A 27,715-nucleotide genomic window follows, 5' to 3' on the forward strand; every position below is an offset into this window, starting at 1 on the left:
GGAATAGACGTTGTAAGTGTTGTCCTGGGGGCATATATGGTTCTTATGAAACGGATGCTCGTATAAATTTCAGAAGGGGCTCAGTTGATTGGAAATTGAAAGTTCTAGTTCACTTTTTAAGAGTCAAAAGGTGTCCGAGGGCAACTAGCCCCCCCCCCCCCCCACACACACCCTTTTTCCCCAAACCCATCCGAAACAAATTTTAAGATAGCCATTTTTTTTAAATAGTTCAAAGGTCAGATAAAAAACCCCGGTGTCGACATAACCCCCGAGGGCCCGGGGGCAGGCATTGTAAGCTATGTCCTGGGGCCGTATATGGTCCTTATGAAAGGGATGTTCGCATAGAGGGCATCAGAAAGGGCTCATTTGAATGGAAATTAAAAGTACTAGTTCATTTTCTATGAGTAAAAAAAGATCGCAGGGTAACTAGCCCCTCCGGCCCTCCACGCCTTTGGGTTAATTGGATGGATAAACCCATCCGATAAAAATTTGAGCTGACTATTTTGTTAAATATAGTTCAAAAATCAGATATTAAAACTTCGGGGTCGACAACCCCCCCCCGGTCTAAGGGACAGGCGTTGTAAGTTATACTCTAGGGATATATATGGTTCTTATAGAAGGGATGCTCGTATAAACTTCAGAGAGGGCTAATTTGATTGAAATTAGAAAGTTCTAGTTCACTTTTAAAGAGTCAAAAGAGACCAAAGGACAATTAGCCTCCCCCCCCCCCCATGCCCCTGTTCCCCAAACCCATCTGATACAAATTTTTAGATAGCCATTTTGTTAAAAATAGTTCAAACATCAGATAATAAAAACGCCGAGGTTTTGTTATGTTTTTTTTAATTTGATTTTTTTTTTTTTTTTTTACTTTAGTTTTTTTTAATTTGATTTTGAAATAAAGAATTTTTAAAACTTGAAACTTTTTGCAATCAGAAAGCAACAAAAATTAATTAAAAACAACTTTCGGATAAATAAGTTTTTCAAAAAAAGTAAAGGCCATTTTAAATTTAAGCTCAGCAGATAATAATACCTGTTAAAATTCAAACTCAAAAAGAGCAGAAATTACTATTAAAGAATAAATGAAACCCATAATGAAAAGAAATTAAATAAACATTCATCCCAAAAAATATAACAAAAATATAACAAGTAATAATATAAATGAATAAATAGATCTTAAAGCGAGTAATGCTTAGATTGAATATGAAAATAAAGGTTAAAACGAAAAAAAACATATTTTGCTATTGAAGTATAAATGAAACTTAAAACGAACAGAAATTAAATAAACAATCAAAACAAACAAACATACAATAGATATTAATGTAAAGGAATAAATAAATGTTAAAACGAATGAAACTAAATTTGTAATGCAAATCAAGCTTGAAACGAACAAAAACCACTACAAATAAGAGTTTGGGTATCACCTCCTTCTCTCTCTGTAAAAGTCTAAAACCTACTGCGTCATTGGCGCATTACTGAAAACTGAATGCGTTTTGAACAGTCTTGGAAAGTATAAACAACATCAAACTGAATATTTGATATATAATGATATTAATTGTTGAAAGATCCATCAGTTCAAGAATTTTTTTCACTGCAATTTTATTTTTATTTTCAGTGCTGTAAGAACTGGAAAAGAAAATATTTGTAATATAATTCGTTTTCAGGTAAGCGTCAATGAGGCAGTAGACTTTTAGTTTTTACTCACAGTTATGGAAGAGGGCAATATCCAAACTCTTGTTTGTAGCGAAACTATATTCGTCTTGAACAAGTTTAGAAAGAAATAATAAATTAAACTGATTAAACTAGGTTTTTACAGTTAAGGAAGGGGGCAGTATCCAAATTTTGTTTGTAGTGAAACTATATTTGTCTTGACCAATCTTGAAAAGAACTAGTAAACTAAACTGAATATTTTATGTATAATGATATTATTTGCTGAAAGCTCATCAGTTGAAAATTTTAATATAATTTTAATGTTTATTTTCAATATTAAGTACAAAAGAAAATATTTTTCATTAAATTGGTTTTCAGTAAAGCACCAATGACGCAGTAGGTTTTAGACTTTTACAGTGAGTGAAGGAGGCGATGAAAAAAAAATTAATTGGAAAAAAAAACTTTCAGAAAAATACGTTTTTCAAAGAAAAGTTAAGGCCATTTTAAACTTAAGCTCAGCAGATACAAATAACTGTTAGAATTCAAACTCAAAACGACCAGAAATTAATATTAAAGAATAAATGAAACCCAAAACGAAAATAAATTAAATAAACAATCATAACAAAACACATACAACAATTAATAATATAAATGAATAAATAGATCTTAAAACGAGTAATGCTTAGATTGAATATGAAAATCAAGCTTAAAAAGAAATAAAAAAATTTTCCTATTGAAGTATAAATGAAACTTAATACGAACAGAAATTAAATAAATGATCAATGCAAACAAACATACAATAGATATTAATGTAAATGTAATAAATAAATCTTAAAACAAGTGTAACTTAAACTGAACATGCAAGTCAAGCTTGAAACGAACAAATATCACTACAAGCAAGAGTTTGGGTATCGCCTCCTTCTCTGACTGTAAAAGTCTAAAACTTAATGCGTCATTGGTTTTCAAATATAGTTTTCAAACCACTGAAAACTATATGTGTCTTGAACAGTCTTGGAAAGTATAAACCACATCAAATTGAATAGTTGATGTATAATGATATTAATTGTTGAAGGACCATCAGTTCAAGAACTTATTTAACTGTAATTTATTTTTATTTTCAATGCTGTAAGAACTGGAAAAGAAATTATTTGTAATATAATTCGTTTCCAGATAAGCGCCGATGACACAATAGGCTTTTGGTTTTTATTCACAGTTAAGGAAGGGGGCAGTATCCAAGCTCTTGTTTGTAGTGAAACTATATTTGTCTTGAACAACTTTAGAAAGAACTAATAATTAAACTCAATATTTGGTGTATAATGATATTAATTGCTGATGCTCATCAGTTCAAAAGTTTACTATAATTTTAATGTTTATTTTCAATATTAAGTACAAAAGAAAATATTTGTCATAAAATTGGTTTTCAGTAAAGCACCATTGAAGCAGTAGGTTTTAGACTTTTACAGTGAAAGAAGGAGGCGATACCCAAACTCTTGTTTGTAGTGATTTTTGTTCGTTTCAAACTTGATTTGCATACTATATTTAAGTTTCACTCGTTTTAACACGTATTTATTCATTTACATTAATACAAAAAAATTTCATTTATTTTTCATTTAGTCGTTAGTAGTAATTTCTGGTAGTTTTGAGTTTGAATTTTAACAAGCATTTGTATCTGCTGAGCTTAAGTTTAAAATGGCCTTTACTTTTCTTTGAAAAATTTATTTTTCGGAGAGTTCTTTTTAATTAATGTATTTAAAAAGGACAATATAGTAGTAATTTGCAAAAATGGCGGATCCAAGGGATGCCGGGGGATCCCCCTCCCAATATTTTTTCTCACACCCTCATTCTTTCTTTTTTTTCTGTTTTTCGATCTATTGTAAAAATAAATTTGTCAATTTGGTCAATTATTGGCGCCCTTGTCACTTTGCCCCGCCCCTCCCAATATTTTGCTTATTGGAGCCCTTTATCACGATCCCTCCTCCCAAGATTTTGCTCTAGATCGGTCCCTGATTTGCAAAAAAGTTCTAATTATGTGAATATTCAAAGGCTGATGGACTAATAGTCAATGATTTAGATGTCAAATTTTCCACTTCAACTAGGGAAGCATTTCCCTAGTTCTTAGTCATTCGTCATCGCAGTCTTCGAGATTCATCAATATTATCGTTCGGAATTTTTTTTAAAGGAATAGAATAGCGGTAATTTCAGAATAAATGCTAATTATAAAAGCAATGAAGGGCTTTTTTTATCAATTATCATTAAAAAAAAATCCCGAAAAAAAATCATTTCAACTATGAAGACACAATTACAAGACTGTCATAAAAATATTGCAGTCTTTAACAGCCGCCAATGCATCATTTTTTCTAATTCTAACGAATTCTAAACGTAAAGCAGTGGTAATTTAAAAAAAAAAAAAAAATACGAAGTATAGAAGTATTCAAAGGCTTGATTGACTAATGGCCTTTAATTAAAAAAAAATGTTTCACACTTCCTCTTGGGAAGCCAGCCGAAGCAGTGTCGCTGACAATACTACCGTCTATAACAGCCGTCAATGCCCTCACTGGCAAATTAATTTTAAAAGGTAGAACAGTGGTAATTAGAAAAAAAAATGCTAATTACAGAAGCATTGAAATGCTTGATTGGGTAATTGAGATTAAAAAAACATTTTCTACTTCAACTTCGGAAGCACAGACGTAGCGCTTTCACTGAAAATATTGCCATCTGTAACAGCCGTCAATGCCCTCATTCGCAAATTAATTTTAAAAGGTAAAACAGGGGTAATTAAAAAAAAATGTTAGCTAAAGAAGTATTGAAATGCTTAATTGAGAAATTGTCATTGATTGAAAAACAATCCATAACAACTCGGGAAGTACAGTCGTCACACTATCATTAACAATGTTGCAGTCTATGACAGCCGTCAACGCCCTCATTCACAAATTAATTTAAAAATGTATAATACTACCAATTTCAAAACATTTGCTAATAATAAAAGTTCTCAAAGGCTTCATTGGCTAATTGCCATTGGTTTCAGAAAAAAAAGAACGTTTTGCACTTCAACTTGGGAAGCACTGCCATTGCACTGTCATTAAAAATATTATAGAGCCGCCAATGCCCTCATTCGCAAATTAATTTACCGTGACGACCATCATAATAACTTTAAATTTATTTTAATAAGGTCCATGAAAAATGTGAGACTTTTTAGCGCAAAGCGACAGCAATAAGTTTCTTTACATAATTTTCAGAGGTGAAAATAAAACCATTTCAAAATGCTTGAAGGATCAAAAATTTGTCCACTGCTGCATAGTTTCAAGCTTTTAATTACTGCACGTTTAAATCAGCGATGAATAACTTGACTTTTTAATAACCTTAATTTAGTAATATCCTTGTTTTTATTTTATTTTAATGATTAATCTTTTATTTGATTATATTAATTTATTTATTTTAATATCAATAAAACTATAACTTTTAGTTTACTGATAATTCATTTTACCTTTAAAATTCTAGTAACAAAACTAAAAACAAATAGAATGGGGAAATTACAAGAGTAGAGACTGGCGGTAGTGTCGAAAAGAAAATAACCAACATCATCAAGTGTTTTTTTTTTTTTACTTTCCGTGCGTTCAATACAGCTTATTCGATTACAATTCATTTTCGTCACTGACAGCCAATAAAAACCATTTTTACTGACATGGAATGGTTTTCATTGGCTTGTCAGTGAGGAAAATCTGGTAGAACTTCAAATTTACACTAGATATGGCTTAAAAAGCAGATGGTTGAAAAAGCAGTTTGAAAAAGGTAGATGGCTAAAAAGCAGTTGATAAAAGGTAGATGGTTGAAAAACCTGGAAATAAACAGCTGGAATGACGGAATAAAAGTAAAACAAGAAGTAATTAACCATAATGTCTTGGAAAGATTTAGTTCTAATCCAAGAAGAATGATTAATGCTAAATCTTATTGATGATTTATGATTTTTGGTGATTACTAATTAATAAAGAGTTCATAGGTATGATAGAACTTGCTGACGATGTAGGGTTTTGTGAACTGCCAGTATAACTTCAGCCCCCCGCCCTTCATCAAAAAATAGGCTGCCCCTCCCCCCTAGAGAAGAAGCTACGCACGCCTATGCAGATACTTATCCTAATGCAGATGATTATCCTACCAGAATTTCCCCAAACTACTTAGGCCCTAGTTTGTACAGACTGAATTTTGACTTCAAATAGTTCTTTTAAAAAAATGGCAATTAAGGTGTATCTTCCCAGTGAAACAACCAATTTTGCGGCTGCAGCTATAGCTTGCACCAAAAGGATAAGATACTTGCATCATTGGATTCATTGGTCTGAGATCTGTCTCACCGAGCCAAAATTATGCCAGTGAAAAGACCTTTTGTTAGAGAAAGAACTAAACCTGCTTAAAAATACAAAAATTGTCCTTTTTCAACGATTTTCCACCAAGTTTCAACGTGTTTTTAATATAAAAAACCCTTTAAACCAAAATTCAAATTTCAGTCCTGGATACGGCCCTGAGGATTATATATCAATTTTTAACTCCACCCTCCCAATGTCTCTCCCTTAGAGCTAATTCTGTATTTAACTGAAGATTCTTTCAAAACAACTACTGAAACAAGAGGGTCGTTAAACTAGAATAAGAATTTCTTTTATACACTGATGTAGTCAGTAACAACTCATTCGGTAGCAATTGGTTGAAAAGCAGGCTAAATCTTAGAGAAAAGGGCCTGGAATTTTCCCTGGAACCTGGAATTTTCGATTTCCAATTGACTGAGACCTCTCCAAAGCTTATTCAACAACCTTTTCCACATGAAGTGTCTATGGGAAAAAAAATAAATGAACAAATATTAATGCACTGAACCTTCACGGGTCTTTACTATAGATAATGTAATACGATTGCCCCTGACTTAAACAGGAGAGTAGAAAATTCAATTTCCCTTCTAATGAAAATGGTAATTATCCAAGGGGGAAATTAGGGGGAATTTTCCACGGGGGATGAGGGACTATTCCGTGGGGGCTATTTTCCGGGGGGAGGGTGGGGTAAACGCCATCTCCCGAGGAGAAGACGGCATGAATACAAGATGTCTCTGAGATGTGAAATTTAAAACAAAAATGAGGATACTGATCTGCTTTGGCCCTCCGCATTGTTGAAAATCTAGATCATGTAGTTTTGATGAGGCAACTGTAATATTTTAAGCAAGTGGCTTCCCACATTCTTTTAGGAAGGCAATGGAAATTTTAAAACATCCATAAATAGAGATCTTGCTTTAAATAGAGATACTGGAGATATTCCAATAAACCCAATTTACAATAACTTAAAATTAAAAGATTCGACTAACATTTTTCTTCAGTTTAAATTAAGATCATCTGATCACAATTTTAATGAAAATTAAGTCAGTTGACAAGGTAAGTCAATCACTTAGCAGAGAATTCTTGGCCAATCTAATTGGTGAATAGGCTTTCATTTATTCTGCCTGGGTTTTTTGGTTTGTCTGATTCAGTCTTTCTTCTGCTCAGTTAGAGCAAATTCAAAAGGTTAGTTTTCCTTCTTTTTTTTGAGCACTTAAGACGACTGCGCGGAAGTCCCTGAAGAAATATCTACCTCTACAATTTCCGCTTCTTTTTTGTCCGCTGGATGATATTACCCTCATTTTCCTCGGCTTTTTTTTTTTTTTTTTTTTTTTTTTTTTTTTTGTCATATGTCAATCCTGCTAGTAACCCTATCTGTCTTTAACAGTTCACAGAACTAATGTAATTTATTTCAGCTAATATTTCACCATTTTAAAATAATAATTACATGTACTATAATACACTTTATCGTTCTTATAACAAGAGACCTAAGTCAGACAGACGGCCTTCTAAACCGTGGAATACAAAAAAAAATCATATTCAATCATTTATCTGCCATCCTATTTGCGCTTTTGGGCTATGAAAATTGCAAGGCGTCGTAAAATATGTTAGTAAAATATATAATATACCGGTAAAATAGGTCAAATACGTAAATTACGTAAAATAGGTAAAATAACAATTTTGCGAGGGTCCGTAAAATTACGGTAAAATACATAAGATACCCAATTTTACCGTGACCAATTTTTCTTCGATACATGTGGTTTAAAATCAGCTATAACAGTAGGAATACTATAGATGCTTTTCTAGTCAATTTTGTTATAATTTACGTACTTTTTTTATCATTAATTTTTTTTTCCTATTCAAACATACAGGAAAAAAACAGGTACAAAGCTACTTATAATGATAAAAACAATAAATTGCAAGGTTAGTTGACAAATTCAAAATTTATATCAAATAAAAATTGTGAAAAAATGTGGGTCAATACATTTCTTCAATACCTATGGTTTAGAATCGGCTAAACAGTAGGAATAGTATAGACAGGATATTAGTCAATTTTGACATAATTTATATCCATACACAAAAATAAACATTTTACAACAGATTTTGATGCAAGAATTGGTCAATGTTCTGTTCGAAGCTCGAAAGCTGTGGTTTAGACTCCACTGAACAGTGGGGATAGAATAGACACTATTCAAGTCATTTTAATATAATATACGTCCTTCTATTTTATTCCTTATTTTTCTTTTCTCGTTCAAAGACTATACAGGAAAAAAACAGGCATAAAGCTGCTTATAATGACAAAAAAAAGGATAAATTACAAGGTGAATTGACATTCAATAAAAAAAAAGATTAGTGTAAAAAGTCAACATTTTTCTTCGATACCTGTGGTTTGGAATCAGCTAAACAGTAGGGATAGTAATGACACGTTACTAGTCAATATTTATATATTTTACGTAGTTTTGTTTTATCCTTAAATTTTCTTTCCTGTTCAAAAAATAAATAGAAAAGAAAAAAAATATAGAGCAGCTTGTAATGATAAAAAAAAAGGATAGATTACAAGGTGAATTCCTACAACTAGTACTAGTACTACTACTACTAGGCTACTACTACTAACAACTCGCCGAAGCACCAAGCCGCCTGGGGCCAACAGAGATACGCACACGCCTTCTCCATTCCATTCTGTCCAAAGCCTCCCTCTTAACATCCTCCCACGAAGGTCCCGTTTCCCTTAAATCTTTCTTTACGACTTATTCTCACCCCAACCACGGACGTCCTGCTTTTCGTTCAGCCCTAGACGGTTGGCCGAAAAGACCAATCTTCTTCAACCTGTGATCCTTCATCCGCAGAACGTGCCCTAACCATCTCAACCATTATCTCATTATGGCCCTAGAAAGTCGGATTGAACCACACTTTTACGTATAGCTGTTTGGAATACGGTCAGCCAGCCGGGTACCCAGAACGATCCGTAGGCATTTACTCTGAAAAACATCGAGCAAACCTTCATCCGATTTTCGGAGCACCCATGCTTCAGAACCATATTTGGTTACTGTCATCACTCTAGCTTCCAAAATTCTAATCTTGGTTTGCAGACTTATCTTCCTATTCTTCCAAACTATTTTTAACAGTGAAAAAACACCCTGAGGCTTGGCTATTCTATTTTTAACATCTTCACTGCTACCAAAACAAAAATGTGCAAAAAAAAAAAAAATGCCAGTCAATATTTTTATTCGATTCCTGTGGTTTAGTATTGGCTAAACAGTAGGATTCGTATAGACAGGATATTAGTAAATTTTGGCTTAATTCGTATCCTTTGACGAAAAAAAATTTATAACAGATTTAAGAAAAAAGTTAATGGTCAGTTCGAAACTCGAAAGCTATGGTTTAGACTCCGCTGAATGAAATAAAATAGACAATTTTCTAGTCATTTTAATATAATATATGTCCTTCTATTTTGTCCTTAATTTTTCTTTTCCTGTTTAAAGACTATACAGGAAAAAAACAGGCATAAAGCTGCTTATAGTGATAAAAAAGAGCAAATTACAAGGTGAATTGACATAAAAATAAAAATTAGATTAGTGTAAAAAAGATCAATATTGTTGCGTCGATACGTGGTTTGAAATCAGCCAAACATTAGGGACAGCATTGACACGTTTCTAGTCAATTTTTATATTATCTACATACATTTTGTTTTATCCTTAAATTTTCTCTCCTGTTCAAAAAATAAACAGAAAAACTAACAGACATAATGCAGCTTGTACTGATAAAAAAAAGGATCGATTACAAGGCAAATTGAAATACTATATAAAAAAGAAGTGTAAAAAAAATGCAAGTCAATATTTTTCTTCGATACCTGTGGTTTAGTATTGGCTGAACAGTAGTAATATATTATATACTTTAAAGTATATCAAATAATTTATTAAGTATCATATATCTTTATAATACTTGTATTACATGTATTATATAATACTTGTATTTATAAAGTGTTTGATACTTTATAAAGTATCAACTAAAAAAGTTTTGATACTTTACTCTCAGGAATCCGGCAAATAACGATCTACGTACTTCACCCCCCCCCCCGTTCCGTGAAGATGAAAATTGATACTGGGGTACTGAAAACCTAATTTTTGACGTCGGATTCGGATTCTTCATGCTTAATTTGATAGAAAACGACCACCTAAACCCAAAAATACGTCCAAATAGAAATTCCGATTCCCCTCTCATTTTCCCCCTTCAAGGGGGATTCCATGTAGTCATGCAAGGGGGATTCGGGGTGATTTCTTTTCGTGTGATTAAGCTGATTTTTCTGAACGTTTTGGTGTAAAAAAAAATTATGTTGCAATTTCCCCGAGGTCAAACCGTATTTTTCCTCCACTAACAGTATAGACAGAATGTTAGTAAATTTTGCAACAATTTATATCCTTTGACGAAAATAAACATTTTATAAAAGATTTAGATAAAAAAAAAGGGTCAATGCTCTGTTCGACACTCGAAATCTGTGGTTTAGAATCCGCTGAACAACGGGGATAAAATATACATTTTCTAGTCAATTTTAATATAATATAAGTTCTACTATTTTATCCTTAGTTTGTTTCCTGTTCAAAGACTACAAAGAAAAAAAAATATAAAAGGCTGCTTAAAATGATAAAAAAAGGACAAATTATAAGATGGATTAACAAACCAGAAAAAAAAAGTTAAAAAAACGGAATTGATTATTTTTCTTCGATTCCTGTGGTTTAGAATCGGCTAAACAGCAGGAATAGTATAGACAGGTTGATAGTCAAATTTGATATAATTTATATCTTTTTACGAAAACAAATATTTTATAACAGATTTTAATACAAAAAAAGGGTCAACGTTCTGTTCATAACTCAAAAGCTGACAAATATAATGAAAATAAATGAGAAAAAATATAATCATCACACATGGGATGATTGGTAAATTTTACGCAAAAATCAACGGTAAATTGTTAACACTATCAAAGCAGAAGAAACAAACACCTGTTGTTTCTAAATTCTTCAAGGATGGAAATCAAGCGCAAAGTTAAAAAGAAGAAAATTAATTTCCCACGATGATACAATAACCTTTCATGCTAATAAAATCCCCAAAATATAACTTATAACAAACTTAATATAAGTTTCATAACTTAACGTAACTTAACATAACATAACATAACATAACTTAACAACAAACTTAACATAACATAAAACATCGTTTCTAGCATTAAATAATGACGGAGACCACTGCCTTTCCATTATACAAAATAAGAGAAGCGACAGGACGCTGACTTCCCGCCACCTAGTGTACATTTAGGAACGCCACGTTTGGCAAACAGTTTTACCACGCTTGTCACATTCCCGAAAACATTTGGCACACTCCACAGACGGTTGGCTCAGTTCCGCCACGCTTTTCAAGTCCCCAAAAATTCGAAACACTCCACAAAACGCCTGGCTCAATTCCGCCACGCTTGTCACAGTTCCCAAAACATTCGGAACAATCAACAAAATACTTGGCTCATTTCCTTCACGCTTGCCAAAGTCCCCAAAACATTTGGCACGCTCCACAAAACACTTGGCACAGTTCCGCCACACTTGGCACGCGTCACCTAGCGTACATTACTTCTGAGATATAGCAATCCCTAGAAGAGAAGATAACGATGAAATTTGTGTAGACATTGAATACAGCGTAAGCGAATACTTCTGCTATACAATCAACATCCTTCATCAGCGCAATATAATATAAAACATGTTTCTAGCATTAAATAATGACAGAGACCGCGCTGCCTTTCCATCATACAAAATAAGAGAAGCGACAGGACGCTGACTTCCAGCCCCCTGGTGTACATCTAAGAACGCCACATGTGCCGCGCAGTTCCGTCACGCTTGGCACAGTACCCAAAACATTTGGCACACTCCCCAAAAGGCTTGGCACAGTTCCGCCACACTTGATACTCGCCACCCGGTGCACATGGTTTCTGAGAGATATCGACCCCTTGAAGAGAAGATAACGAGTAAGTTGGTGAAAACAGTGAATAACACAGTGAATGCAACCTCAACGAATATTTCTGCTATATAATCAACAGACATCATCAGCGACATATAATATAAAATACGTTTCTAGAACATTTTTCTGGCATTAAATAATAACGGAGACCACTGCCTTTCCATCATACAAAATAAGAGAAGCGAAAGGGCGCTGACTTCTCTCCACCTGGTGTATATCTAGGAACGCCACGTGTACAGCACAGTTCTCCCACACTTGGCAAGTGCCACCCGGTGAGCATTACTTCTGAGAAACAGCGAACCCTCGAAGAGAAGATAACGAGGAAATTTGTGAAGATAATTGGTAACACAGTGAGTATAGTATAAGCGAATATTTGGGCTATATGGTGAACAGCCGTCATCAGCGCAATATAACATAAAACAAAGAAAAACTACCTTACTCAAAAACACATCGATAAAAAAATAAACTCCCTCGCCCCAGACCTGCTTTAGATGCCTTAGACCTGCTTAGGCCTGAGAAGCAGCATCAGATCCCTCAAGCTATAAAAAAAGTCATTTTTAAGAAAGTCAGACCTGCTTTAGATGCCTTAGACCTGCTTAGGCCTGAGAAGCAGGATCAGATCCCTCAAGTTATAAAGTCATTTAAAAAAAAGTCAGACCTGCTTTAGATGCCTTAAATCTGCTTAGGCCTGAGAAGCAGGATCAGATCCCTCAAGTTATAAAAAGTCATTTAAAAAAAGTCAGACCTGCTTTAGATGCTTTAGATCTGCTTAAGCCTGAGAAGCCGGATCAGATCCCTCAAGTTAAAAAAAAAGTCATCTTCCGTCAATCATCTTTGGGCATTAGTTATTAAGAAAACAGGCCAAGTATTTCAAACAATGTGCCTATGAGAATTTTTTTTTTTAGAAAGTATATAATGTTTATGGTCAACGAATCAGACAACGAAGAAAAAATTCTAGTCGATAAAACGTGATCTGAATACTGACCAGAACAAATAACGCATTGATTATGTCGACCAGAATCCGTGGACAAAACTAGCATACTTTGCTTGGTCGACCAAATCTTTTAACATGGCTAAGCTTGACATGAATCAGTGTCTTATAACCTTTGGCGTAGTCTAAGGCTACTTATGCCAATTCAACTGACTAGCAATGACGAGTACATCTCTTATTTTCATTAATTTGACCACCATATTACAAACAAACAAATGATTACAAACAGTGAAGTTAATTCAGGGGGCGCAAGGGATTGTGTCCCCTAGAATACCCCCTAGACTTTGGAAAGTACCTTTTTCGAGTATATCATCGAAAAAAAACTTTTTTGGTATTTTAATCAGAGAAACTAAAAAAGCCAAAAATTCCACCCTCTCCCTGATTATTGAAAAATACATTTCACTATAGGCCTACCACTAATTTTTTTTTTTAACTGAAGCCGCTGATTCTGAGTACTTAGAGGCGAAATGAACAAATCTGAATGTGTTACACTTAAATTCTGACTGCCATTTGATTCTCCAGTTTGTGCCTCGCAACGCAAGCCTTACTTGTTTTGATATAAATGGGTTATCCTTTATTTGACGAAAAAATCAATAGAACAACTAATAAAGTGCTTCAGAAGTTTAGCAACCCTCTGTTTTAAGCTTCAGAAGAATATCCCAGTGCTCCATGTGTGTTTAACTTATCAGTGACTCAGCTTTACTGAATACTTAAAATTCACTCAGAACAACCAACCTCAACTCTAACGATAACGAATTGCCCGTGTAGTTAACAAGACCTAGCAACCCTCCCTCCTCCAGATATGCTTAAATTATCAATGACTCAGCTCTCTCTCTCTCTCTCTCTCCTCTCTCTCTCTCTCTCTCTCTCTCTCTCTCTCTCTCTCTCTCTCTCTCTATCTCTCTCTCTCTCTCTCTCTCTCTCTCTCTCTCTCTCTCTCTCTCTCTCTCTCTCTCACTCTTTTTTCTAAAAACTAAACTAAAAGCAAACAACTAAATTTGAAAACCAAAATGGAATGAAACAGCAAATAAACAAAGTTTAAAGCCTGATTTCCGAGACATACATTTAGCGCTTGTTTATTGACACGCTCTATTTCTTCCTTATAAACCTCTTACTCTAATAATGGAGAGGCTTCTAAAACAAAGTTCAAATTATTTCACTTATGGTCTCTTTAAAGTGTATTATATGACAACGCCAGAGCATAACGTTAATTCTTCAACCTCAAATTTTAGGACTTTTTTAAGCTACAACCGTTGATAGTAGGTCAATAAATAAAGGTGATCGTTTTTAGGAAAAAACTTTTTGGGTTGCACCCCATTTCCCGAATTCATAGAATGTTACGAACAGACACTGCGTAAGCTCTTGGAAAAATCACTTTCAATTTTATTGTCACGTTAATCACGTTTACGTTAAGGTCAATACGTCTTGGAAAACTCTCAAATATTTTAATCAGCTATATTCGTAAGTGTCCGTGAGATCCAGCCAATCAACAATCTGAAAACATGATGCAATATAACTGGAAAGGGTTTCTCCAGAGTACTTTCATGGTAGCCGCGGTAGCTGCAACCTAGTAAAGAGCAAAATACAGCCCACAGTAACTAAAAGTTAAAAAACGCGTTTTGAAAAAAAAGCCTAGTGAAAAAAATTGCCGTCTGACACTGACTCAGGAATGGTAACTATTATTTCGGTCCCTCTTAAAAGTGAAAGTATTGCGAAAAGAAAATTATGGTGATTTCGATAGACAGCCTGAAACCCCTCGAAAATGGCGTCAGATCAAAATGAAAAGTCCACCTTGACCTAAAAGGAAAATCACTTTTTTGCATCGGCAGCACTGATCTGTCTCCTTTTTTTTTCAACAGGCCTAGCGAGCTACCAGAACAACATAGACAGATGCTTAATGGCTCATTCAAAAGCTGTTTCTAATATCTACGTGCTTTTTATAAATTACATCATCTGTAAGTGCCATATGGCATCACAGTGACACTTTTTGTGCCATTTCTCAAGGGGTGGCACTAGCAAGCTGGGGTTACTGGGCTAGCAGAACTTATAAGAGTTATGTTTAATGGCTCGTTTGAAAGGTTTTGCTCATATATACATGATTTTTGTTTTTTTTTTTCAATTTTACCAATCGTAAGTGCGATATAACGCTGAAAATAAAATTTTCGGCGTCCCTTCTCGAGCAGAAAAAGCTCTGAGGTACAAGATAATTGCTATTGCAATAGTTTTGTTCCAGAACCCATAGCTGGAGGCTCACAAAAACCTCTCCCAGTCACTCCCCCTCCCAACTCCATGGGTAAGTTTCAAAAGTAGTCTGCTCATCAGTAAGCTACTGAAGCATTACCAGGCTACCACACTAACGTAGATAGATGTTTAATGGCTTAATTAAAAGCTATTGCTTATATTTACTAAATTTTTAAAAAATTCTACCATCTATTAGATTATACAGATTTCAATGTTAACTAGTTTCTGCGGATTATTTGCAATGAATTCTTGGTCATGGTTGAAGCATTAGCTGCAACCTAATAAAGAGCGAACCACAGCCCATAGTAACTAAAAGTTAAAAAATGGTAATATAGTCTTTTTTTTCTTCTTTTTTCCCGGCCTAGTGGATAACTGGAACAGCTTAAGAGCTCATTTAACCTATTTCTCATATGTGCGTGGGTTATACAAATTCTGCCGTCTGCAAGTGCCAAATGGTACGAAAAAGGCACTTTTTATGCCGTTTCTTGAGGGGTGGGGCTAGTAGGCTACCAGAACATCTTAGATAGATTTTTGATAGCTAACATAAAATTATTGCTCATATCTACGTTCTTCCTATAAATACCATCATCTGCCACTTTCAAATGGCACTAATAACGGCACTTTTGGTGCCATGTCTCAAGTGGAAAAGGTGGTTCTAGTGGGCTACCAGAACATTTTAGAGTGATGTTTAATGGCTCATTTGTAAACTTTTGCTCATATCTAAGTACTTTTTTTCGATTCTACCATTCGTAAGTGAGACTGAAAACAACACAATCCCTCTATATAACACTGAAAACAACCCATCACATAGACTCCCCCCCCCCCAGACCCTCTTAGTAAGTTTCATAAATCGCCCACTCATCTTAAAAGTAAAAGAGTATTGCGAAAACAAATTAACTAAAACTAAAAACTTTTCAACTCAAAATCTACCAGAAATTAAGCTTGAATGATCAACAGTTTTGAATTGAACCTTCAAACTTCACTCAGCGATGAAGCTTGTAATGGGAAAACCCCCTCATATACGTAATAACCTATACATAATAAAAAAAAACAAGCGATACGGCTCAATAGTAATAGAAACTGTTAAAAACGGAATTTTGATGTCAATAAATGTATCAAAAGAATGGGCTTATAATGCCGATTCTAAATATATGAATTTAATTAAGTTTAGTATTAGTCATCAAAGGCTACGAGCCTGAGAAAATTTGCCTGAATTTTTAAAGAGGGGGGAAACATCCCCTACAAGTGAAAGAATTTTAATGAAAATCACACCGTCAGATTCAGCGTATCAGAAAACCCTATAACATAGGTTTCAAGCTCATATCTGCAAAAATCTGCAACTTTGTATTTTTTTCCAGAAGCAAAATATACGAATATAGAAGTTCGTTACGTAAGCTAATCTGTAAATTACGTCAGAACCAAATTTAGAGACCGCCATTTAGCAAAAGAAAAATTTTTATGCAGATTTTGTTTACTTATTTAATAAGGTGAGCCAAAATAAAAGCTGCATTAACTTAAAAAACGATCAGAAATTAAATTAAAAAAACAAGTTTTTTAAGCTGAAAGTAAGGAGCGACATTAAAACTTAGAACGAACAGAAATTATTCCGTATATGAAAGGGGCTGTCCCCTCCATAACGCCTCGCTCTTTAGGCTAAAGTTTAAAGTTGTGTTAGTTCTAATGAAGGTAATTGAGGAGAAGGAACGTCCTTGTCCCCTTAGTTTTTTGCTCCTGCCTAGGTTTTGAAAAACACTTTTTTTGGTTATTTCATTGGAAAAGGCACGTTTTTCATTAAAAAAAAAAAAAAATGGAGAAAACAACCGAAATTGCACTTTATGGGAATGTGCTATCAAGTCAAATTTATAAAAAGCGACTAGGTATAAATACATGCTTTTAAATGAGCCCTTAAACTGCTCATTTTGTTACAGTAGCATTCTAGTTTCTTTCTAGTTCATTCTAGTCAAAAAGTCATTTAAAAGCCCCTGTCTTCATTATGGCTTTTTCAGGCGAAGTCGGCCGAGTAAAAACAGCTTTTTTCTCATCGAAAAACAAACATTCCTGAAAAACATGTATTGTTTTGTGAAGTATGGATAATGAACTTTGTTATACATTGAACATTTTTCGTAGCTGTCAAGGTTGTTTGCAGCATTTCTAGAGGTGTCTTATCTCCCCTAGATTGGCGATAATTAGAAACTATATTAAAAGTAATTTTTCAATTGAAACTAAGGATTACATTAAAACTTAAAAACGAGCACACATTATTCCGTATAAATAAAAAAGATCATGGCAGCGTGTTTCTACATTAAATTTTAATAAAAAACGAACAAAGATTAATTTAAAAAAAACAAGTTTTTCCGAGTGAAGTTAAGACTAAAAACAGACAAAAATTATTACTTCACTGCCTATCTAATATGTATCAATAAAACTAGTAAAAATAAACCAACCAATTATGTTTCCCTGTGCTTCTAGGTTTATAGAAAACTAGCGCTTAACTGAAAACACAAAATAACATAGGAGTTTTGGTACAGTAAAAGCAAAACAATTAAGGACACTTTTTACAGAATAAAAATATTATCGATTTCTTTTAAGATAAAGCAACAATCCATTTTAGGATTGTTGGTTTTTTTTTACGTTTAATTTGGTATCACTTATGCACAATGGCTCAGTTCAATAACTTGCTCTTGTTTTGGTTCTGAAAAGGAAATGTCATGATTAGTTTGTACACAAGTTTGAAGTAAAGCCATCTTGATAGTATTAGGACTGTAGACTAGCTTTAGAATTTGTATCATAGCTTAAAATTTACAGTTGTATAGAGAGAAATAATCGGATTTCCAGAGTTCATACTATGTCTTATTTGATCTTCATTTCAAGTAATACTAAGGCATAGCCTATTTCTTGCAATTTAAGACTGTATATTACTCACTATTGGCATTATAGCTGGCAAGGCCAAAATGCTACCTGATAAATCAATCCTATATTTCTGTATGTTGTTCAATTACTTCGCTGTTATTAAAAAAATACTTAATTTTACGCTTATGTTTTTAAGATAATTTTAATTGTATACTGAAAGTTACTGATGCCACTATGAAAAGCTTTGTAGCTTTGTTTATTGTTGTCAGGCTACATACTCACTTTTGACTCCCAAATCAATATTCCTGTTTTTTATACTTGACTCTTGTGTTTTCAGTAAAGACCTAGTTTTCTATAATCCTTAAAGCACAGGGGAAGATAAATAGTTGGTTTATTTGTACTAATTTTATTGATATATTTTAGATATGCTATGAAGTAATAGTTTTTGTCCGTTTTAAGTTTCAACTTCGCTCTTTACTTCCCTCGGAAAAACTTTTTTTTTTTTTTTAATTAATCCAAGTCAGAGTCAGTTGGTGTTCAGATGCTCACAAGAATTATAGGCTTTTGTTCCTTTTCTTTTTTATGCCTGAAGCCTAAAGGCAAGCAATTACATTTCATCGTAGATTGTACTTAATCCAGAGGTTTCCTAAAGAGATGACGAATTTATACGTACTTTGGTGAACAACTCTGTTTTTTCTTACGTCTGGGAAATTGAGTTCAAGCTTCCAGGAAAAGTTTTTTTTTTGAGGAAGAGTAGGAGGGTTCACAGTTTTGCAATAAAGAGAGGGGGCAAAGTGTTTTTTTTTTTTTTTCGGTCCGTAAAAAAGAATACGTGCTATGTTTTTTTTCATGACTGTTGTTCGATAAGCTCTTTAGCAGGGTAAAAAAAAAACACCCAACACATAGTGCTGCTAGAAGGGGATTCATCTTTGACATCTTTACAAAGTCGTAAATGATTAATATTTTCGGCAAAAAAACTTAACACGAATAGATGTATGTTTAATTAAATTCAATGAGGAGGGTTTTTCTGTCAAACCTCACTCTGAGAAAGAAAACATTCGGTTTCCGAAGACTATGACAGGAATCAAAATTGTTGACAGCACTGTCAATTAGAATCGATAACAACTGTATATGGTTAAACCCAATAGAAAGAGAAATATTACTTTCCTATAGTTCCGTGTTGATAAGTGTTCTTTAATTCCATTTGCTCTATTTTTTTGTAAGCCTTCCCTTTTTAACTGTTGTTTCTGTTTTAAATCTTGAAACAACATGCAAAAGCTGATTGGTTCTTTTGTATGAAATTTTAAACGAGTAAAAAGAACGACAAATATCAGAGTCACAACATATCAAACAGTTCGTGATAACGAACTGTAAGTAAGGAGCGACCCGGCTCAATGGTAACAGAAACTCTAAAAAACGGAATTTTGACACCAATAGATACATCAAAAGAATCAGATTTTAATTCTGATTTCAAATATATAAGTTTCATCAAGTTTAATTTTCATCAAGTTTAAGTTTCATCAAGTTTGATGGTTACATCAAGTAACCATCAAAAGTTACGCGCCTGAGAAAATTTGGCTGATTTTCGAAAAAAGGGGGAAAGACCCCCTAAAAGTTATAGAACCTTAATGAAAATCACACCATCATATTCAGCGTATCAGAGAACCCTACTGTAGAGGTTTTAAGCTCCTATCTACAAAAATGTGGAATTTTCCATTTTTTGCCAGAAGAAAGATCACGGATGCGTGTTTATTTGTTATTTTGTTTTTTGTTTTTATGTTTTTTCTTTTCCCCAGGGGTAATCGTATTGACCCAGAGGTCCTAGAATATCGTAGGAGGGTTCATTGGAACGGAAATTAAAAGTTCTAGTTTCCTTTTTAAGTGACCAAAAAAAATGGAGGATAACTAGGCCCCCTTACATGCGCATTTTTGCCCCAAAGTCACCCAATTAAAATTTTGAGATAACCATTTTGTTCAGAATAGTCAAAAATTTAATAAATATATTTTTTAGGATGTCTTAATCCTCCACAGTTCCCAGGGGAAGGGCTGTAAGCTATGAACTTTGCCCATTGCTTACATATTGTATTGGTTATTGGGAGGTGTACAGGCATTTTCAGGAAGGATTTTTTTCTGGTGGGGGGGGGGTAGAGGAGGGGGTTACTCCGGATAATCTTTTCGTGGAGGATGTTTCTTTGGGGTAAGGGACATTTTTATGAAGGGGGCGCCGGATTTCCAAGCATTATTTAAAAAACGATCAGAAATTAAATTTAAAAAAACAAGTTTTTTCAACTGAAAGTAAGAGTAGTAACCGTACAATGAATTGAAATCCTACCCGCAAACTTACGCCTGAGGCAGCGGGTCTGCGTGTAGGTTTTCAATGCATTGGGGTTACCAGGGTCATTAGCCTATTACTATGAACTCTACATGGGTTGAGAGGAACGTTTATAACTTGATTGTCGATTATGATTTGAATATAAGGACTGGTTTACACTACAAGACATATTATTAAGAGAATTCGTTTCTTGGGTTTCATTAATAGAACGAGTAATGCATTTGAAAAGGGTAATTACTTCTTTATTTTAAGAGATTTACGAATTTTTTTTTTTGCGAAAAGATATTTGAGAAAATATATTTGCGTAGACGCTTACAAGGGACATTGCTAGAAAGTATTCAATAGCTTAATTGAAAAGTAACGATAGAATGACATTGTGACTTGACCTAGCTTTACCTCGCCGATGTGGTCTGTATAATACGTAAGTAAAGTTTTAAAAATATTGTAAATTAAAAAAGAAAGGGCTGAAATGTGTTCGGCGGGGGGGGGGTTGCATCGAGGGGTGAGTGGCACGCGGGGTCAGTTAAAGAGGATACAGTGGCACGGAGGGATTTCGGTTATACCCGGGTTCAGTTACAAGGGGGGTTCAGTTGCACGGGGGGTATCCCTTTTTTTTTTGTAAATCGGGCTCCCTGTTTTCAAAATCCCTTTTTCTTCTGAGGCTTGGAGCATTTGGTGACTAGATATTAAACGTAATGAAATTTAGCACGGAGGTTCAGTTGTACAGGGGTTTCAGTTATACAGGGGTTCAGTTACATGGGGGTTCTTTGTGTTAAATAAGTAGTTTTTGTATCTTTTAAAAGAACTTTACGGGGATTGAGAGACTCAGTTGCCTAATTCCGTGTGATTTTTCTTTACTTGATGCTCATTAAAAACGAAATTTTTGTGTTAAATAAGTAGTTTTTGTATCTTTTAAAAGAGCTTTACGTGGATTTAGAGACTCAGTTGCCTAATTACGTGTGATTTTTTTTTACTTAATTGTCATTAAAATCGAAATTTTTGTTTTATATAATTAGTTTTTGTATCTTTTAAAAGATCTTTTAGGGGATTGAGAGACTCAGTTGCCTAATTCCGTGTGATTTTTCTTTACTTGATGGTCATTAAAAACGAAATTTTTGTGTTAAATAAGTAGTTTTTGTATATTTTAAAATAGCTTTAAGGGGATTGAGAGACTCTGATGAATAATTCAGTGTGATTTTTGTTTACTTGATTGTCATTAAAAACGAAATTTTTGTGTTAAATAAGTAGTTTATGTATCTTTTAAAAGATCTTTACGGGGATTGAGAGACTCAGTTGACTAATTCCGTGTGATTTTTCTTTACTTGATGGTCATTAAAAACGAAATTTTTATGTTAAATAAGTAGTTTTTGTATCTTTTAAAAGAGCTTTACGGGGATTGAGAGAATCAGTTGCCTAATTACGTGTGATTTTTCTTTACTTGATGGTCATTAAAAACGAAATTTTATTGTTAAATAAGTATTTAGTTTAAATTTTACATTAGCTTTACGGGGATTGAGAGACTCAGTAGCCTAATACCGTTTTATGTTTCTTTACGTGTTTGTCATTAAAAACGAAATTTTTGTTTTAAATAAGTAGTTTTGTATATTTTAAAAGATCTTTAAGGGGATTGAGAGAGTCATTTTCAAAATTCCGTGTGATTTTTATTTAATTGTTTGTCCTTAAAAAAGAAATTTTTGTGTTAAATAAGTAGTTTTAGTATCTTTTAAAAGAGCTGTAAGGGGATTGAGAGACTCAGTTGCCTAATTCCGTGTGATTTTTCTTTACTTGTTAGTCATTAAAAACGAAATTTGTGTGTTAAATAAGTAGTTTTTGTATCTTTTAAAAGATTTATAAGGGGATTGAGAGACTCAGTTGCCATATTCCGTGTGTTTTTTCATTACTTGGTTGTCTATAAAAACGTACTTTGTTTGTTATATAAGTAGTTTTTGTATCTTTTAAAAGAGCTTTAAGGGGTTTGAGAGACTCAGTTGCCTTATTCCGTGTGTTTTTTCCTTACTTGTTGGTCATTAAAAACGAAAGTTTTGTGTTAAATAAGTAGTTTTTACATATTTTAATAGAGCTTTACGGGGTTTGAGAGACTCAGTTGCCGTAGTACGTATGATTTGTCTTGACTTGATTAAAAATATAAAATTAATGTTTACTTGACATCTTTTGTTTTTGTATCTTTTAAAATAACAGGCCGGTGATTGAGAGCCTCAGATTGCCCATTCAGTGGGAAGTGTCCTTACTTTATACTCATTAAAAACTAATTTGTGGTGGTATTTGTTAGGTTTTGTACCTTTTAAAAGAACTTAACTTGTGTTATTTTAGAATGTAGCCCGTTTAAAAGGGATGTTGTTATACGATAAGTGCATAAAAAAAGAACTAAAAGGTAAATATAATAATATTTAATATATTTTAAAAGAGCTTTACGGGGATTGAGAGACTCAGGTGCCTAATTCCGTGTGATTTTTCTTTACTTGTTGGTCATTAAAAAATAAATTTTTTTGTTAATTAATTAGTTTTTGTATATTTTAAATGATATTTACGGGGATTGAGAGACTCAGTCGCCAAAGTCCGTGTGATTTTTCTTTACTTGCTGGTCATTAAAAACGAAATTTTTGTGTTAAATAAGTAGTTTTGTATAATTTAAAATAGCTTTACGGGTTTTGAGAGAGTCAGGTTCAAAATTCCGTGTTATTTTTATTTACTTGATGGTCATTAAAAACGAAATTTTTGTGTTAAATAATTAGTTTTTGTATCTTTTAAAAGAGCTTTAAGGGGATTGAGAGACTCAGTTGCCTTATTCCGTGTGATTTTTCTTTACTTGTTCGTATTTAAAAAAGAAATTTTTGTGTTAAATAAGTAGTTTTTTTATCTTTTAAAAGATTTGTAATGGTATTGAGAGACTCAGTTGCCCAATTCCGTGTGATTTTTCATTACTTGGTTGTATTTAAAAACGAAAGTTTTGTTTTTAATAAGTAGTTTTTGTATCTTTTAAAAGAGCTTTACGGGGTTTGAGAGACTCAGTTGCCTCATTCCGTGTGGTTTTTCTTTACTTGGTAGTCATTAAAAACGAAATTGTTGTGTTAAAAAATTATATTTACTAAATATTAAACTAGATTTAAGGGTTTTGAGAGACTCGGTTGCCTGTTTCCGTGAGGTTTTGCTTTAATTGGTGGTCTTAAAAAACGAAATTTTTGTGTTAAATAAGTAGTTTTTGCATCTTTTAAAAGAGCTTTTAGGGGTTTGAGAGACTCAGTTGCCTAATTCCGTGTGGTTTTTCTTTACTTGGTAGTCATTAAAAACAAAATTCTAGTGTTAAATAAGTAGTTTTTGTATGTTTTAAAAGAGCTTTAAGGGGTTTGAGAGACTCAGATGCCTGTTTCCGTGTGGTTTTTATGTACTTTGTTGTCATTAAAAACGAAATTTTTGTTTTAAATCATTATTTTTTTTATAATTTAAAATATATTTAAGGTGTTTGAGAGACTCTTTAATTCACTAGTTTTTCAGTAAATACAATCAATATCCTAAAAGTGTTTAATTCAAACTTTTTTAAAACTTCGAAATTTTTAAACTTTATTTATTTTTTTATTTATGTACATAAATTAGAATGTCAAAATATTCTTACAGTTCTAAATAGTTCGATCTGTGATTTTTAAGAGACTATATTTGAATTTAAAAATTTCATTCTCTTACCTGTTATAGACAGCGCTCTGTGATTGGTCAGAGACACTATCTGACTTTCCCACTGGTATTCTATGACTGGTTATTGACACAACCTAATCTGTTGCATGTATTAAATCAGTATTTTTTACGCAGTGGAACGATAAACACATAAGTCATATCTTTAAAAAAAAGTGAAGATGGAACATTTTAATAAAGTGTGTTTACATAACAAGGTTATTGTAGCATTGAATGCCGACAAAGAGAAATATTTAAACTTTGAAACAAGTACAGGTGGTAGCACTATTGGAAATGTATGCATGCATTGTCATGACAGTAAGGAATTAAATTTCTTTGGAATACCGAAAAAATTCAACTCTTATGTTGGTGGATATGCGAGATTGAGATCTCCAGATATGATTGTACTCAAAGAGAATGCCAACATAAAAATAATCGTCGATGATAGAGGACAATTCCTTGCTACTGCTGCTGGTAACACATTACCTACTGATACATCCTATCGTCAGCTTTCAGGTATTAGCATTCAACTGAAGATCAATAAAAGAAAGGCCTACTCTTCTACTAATATCGTAAAACATATCTTGTCTACGTGCATAAACTTTTACCTGTTTAAAAATATTGTGATAATATACAGTTAAATTTCCATAAAAATAAATTGTGCATTTTCAGAAAATATCACGATTGATTATAAAGATGAATCTATTAAAAAAAAAGCACCAGAAAACGTTAGTGCCATTGCTCTAACAGTCATTGAACCAAATAATAACAAAGACGAAAAGCATATTGAGCCTTTTGATGAGACACCAGTAAAAATTGTGTATGACTCAAAATGGAATAATGATTATTCTACTGATTACGAACTAAGAGAAGACAATAGCTATAATATCAAGAGAGAACATGGTGAACTATTTTATGCAACAGATTCAAAATGTCCAAAGTTAATTGTTGATATTAATAATGTATCATAATATATTTATTGTATTAATATTCTACATAGCATTATTTCATTAAAAATATATTTTGCATTACATTGTTATGTGTTCATTATTTTTAGAGTAAGCTAGCATATCAAACGTTGAGAATGTCTAATAAAACGTCGGATATGTAAGAAAAGGAATTTGCATACATCTATTGTCAGACACATGGGGACAAATTTTTTCTTTAATTCACCTCCTGTATAAATAAAAAAAAGACATTTCATTCAAGAAATTATGACGAAACTCTAAGTAAGCTACAAACTCTGTCTTGAAGTTACCTCATGGATACACAATGCAGAAATTTCATTTAAGAAATTATAAAAAATTGTAAGTAAGTAGCAAATTCTTTCAAAAATATGTTAATACGTTTAAGCAATAAATATCTTTAAGCCTAACCCGTCTTTATTCTTTAGAATAGTTTTATTCATTTCATTAAATTATGAAGAAATTGTAAGTAAGTAACAATAGCTTTCTTGAATTCTCTTCCTGGACTCAATACAGATATTTAATGCAAGAAATAATAATAAAATCTCAAGTAAGTAAAACAGTCTTTATTGTTTTCCCCTATTGGATAAACAATACTGAAATTTCATTCAAGAAATTATGAAGGACTTCTAAATAGTTAACACACTCATGTTACCTCATGGATAAACACTACAGAAATTTCATTTAAGAAATTATCAAAAATTTTAAGTAAGTAGCAAATTCTTTCTTGAATTCGCCTCCTGGGTAAATAAAAAAGACAGTTCATTAAAGAAATTATGAAAAAATTGTAAGTAAGTAGCAAATTCTTTCTTGAATTCACCTGCTGAATATACAAAAAAGACATTTCGTTCGAGAAATTATGACAAAATTCCAAGTAAGTAACAAACTCTTTATTGTTTTCATGACTTAGATACAAGTTGTATAAATTTAATTCAAGAAATTATGAAAAAATTCTCAGTAAGTAGCAATTTCTTTCTGGAAGTCAACTCTTGTATACACAATACGGAAATTTAATTTAATAAATTATTAAAAAAAAAAAATTTCTTTCTTGAAGTCAACTCTTGGATACACAATACAGAAATTTCATTCAATAAATTATGAAAATATTTGTAATTAATTAACAAACTCTTTTTTTTTTCAACTCTTGGATATACAGTACAGATACTTAATTCAAGAAATTATGAAAAAATCGCAACTAAGTAACTTATTTTTTATTTTTATCAAATAAAATTTTATCTTATCTACACGATGTATAAATTTAATTCAAGAAATTAGGAAAAAAATTCTCAGTAAGTAACAATTTCTTTCTCTAAATCAACTCGTGGATACACAATACGGAAATTTCATTCAAGAATTTCATGACTTATATACACGATGTAGAAATTTGATTCAATAAATTATGAAAAAATTCTCAGTAAGTAACAATTTCTTTCTTGAAGTCGTCTCTTGGATACACAATGCGGAAATCTCATTCAAGAAATTATGAAAATATTTGTAAGTAAGTAACAAACTCTTTATTGATTTCACCTCTTGGATATACAGTACAGATACTTCATTCAAGAAATTGTGAAAAAATCGCAAGTAAGTAACTTTTTTTTTTTCTCTTTATCACAAACAATTTTCACTTAGCTAAATGATGTAGAAATTTAATTCAAGAAATTATTGAAAAATTCTCAGTAAGTAACAATTTCTTTCTTGAAGTCAACTCTTGGATACGCAATACGGAAATTTGATTCAAGAAATTATGAAAAAAATTGTAACTAAGTAGCAAACTCTTTCTTGAATTTACCTGCTGGACAAACAAAAAAGAAATTTCGTTCAAGAAATTATGACAAAATTCTAAGTAAGTAACAAACTCTTTTTTGTTTTCTCGATTTATATATACGACCTATAAATTTATTTAAATAAATTATTAAAAATTTATAATTATATTTTGAAAATTATTTCTTTAATTAAAATTTTTTAAAAACAAAAAAAAAGGAACAAAAAATAACGTGCTGTAAATAAATATTTAAAAAATTATAATTAATTAAAAAAATTTATTTTTTTAACTTTTAATTTATAATATTTATAAAATAAATAAATTAAATTATTAAAAAAATTATAAGTAAGTAACCATTTCTTTCTTGAAGTTAACTCTTGGATACACAATACGGAAATTTCAGCAATACGGAAATTTGATTCAAGAAATTATGAAAAAATTGTAACTAAGTAGCAAATTCTTTCTTGAATTTACCTGCTGGACAAACAAAAAAGAAATTATGACAAAATTCTAAGTAAGTAACAAACTCTTTATTGTTTTCACGATTTAGATATACGAACTAGAAATTTAATTCAATAAATTATTAAAAAATTCTCAGTCTAAGTAGCAAATTCTTTCTTGAATTCACATGTTGGAAAAAAAAAAAAAAAAAAAAAAATACAATTGTTTCAATAAATATTGAAAAAATTAAAAGTAAGTAACAAAATTTTTTGTTTTAACCCTTTTTAAAAACGATTTTTAAATTAAAATAATTAAATTTTTAAAAAAATTATCAGTAAGTAACCATTTCTTTCTTGAAGTTAACTCTTGGATACACAATACGGAAATTTCATTCAAAAAATTATGAAAATATTTGTAAGTAAGTAACAAACTCTTTATTAATTTCACCTCTTG

At 32.3% G+C, this 27,715-nt stretch overlaps 1 protein-coding gene and 1 long non-coding RNA gene across 2 annotated transcripts in view; both read right to left on the reverse strand.

Moving 5' to 3' along the window:
• The window catches only part of Atg16 (Autophagy-related 16), a 274,634-nt gene that overhangs the window by 100,612 nt on the left and 146,307 nt on the right, over nucleotides 1-27,715 (reverse strand). The window lies entirely within an intron of this gene.
• The window catches only part of LOC148941257 (uncharacterized), a 36,549-nt gene continuing 16,221 nt past the window's right edge, over nucleotides 7,388-27,715 (reverse strand). Inside the window, exon 2 of the long non-coding RNA XR_016143293.1 lies at nucleotides 7,388-11,631. This is a non-coding gene — a long non-coding RNA (uncharacterized LOC148941257). The remainder of the gene's footprint in view (nucleotides 11,632-27,715) is intronic.

This window comes from Artemia sp. Qi Xiang Cuo, chromosome 18, assembly GCF_049724085.1.
Source record: "Artemia sp. Qi Xiang Cuo chromosome 18, ASM4972408v1, whole genome shotgun sequence".
NCBI classification, from domain to species: domain Eukaryota; kingdom Metazoa; phylum Arthropoda; class Branchiopoda; order Anostraca; family Artemiidae; genus Artemia; species Artemia sp. Qi Xiang Cuo.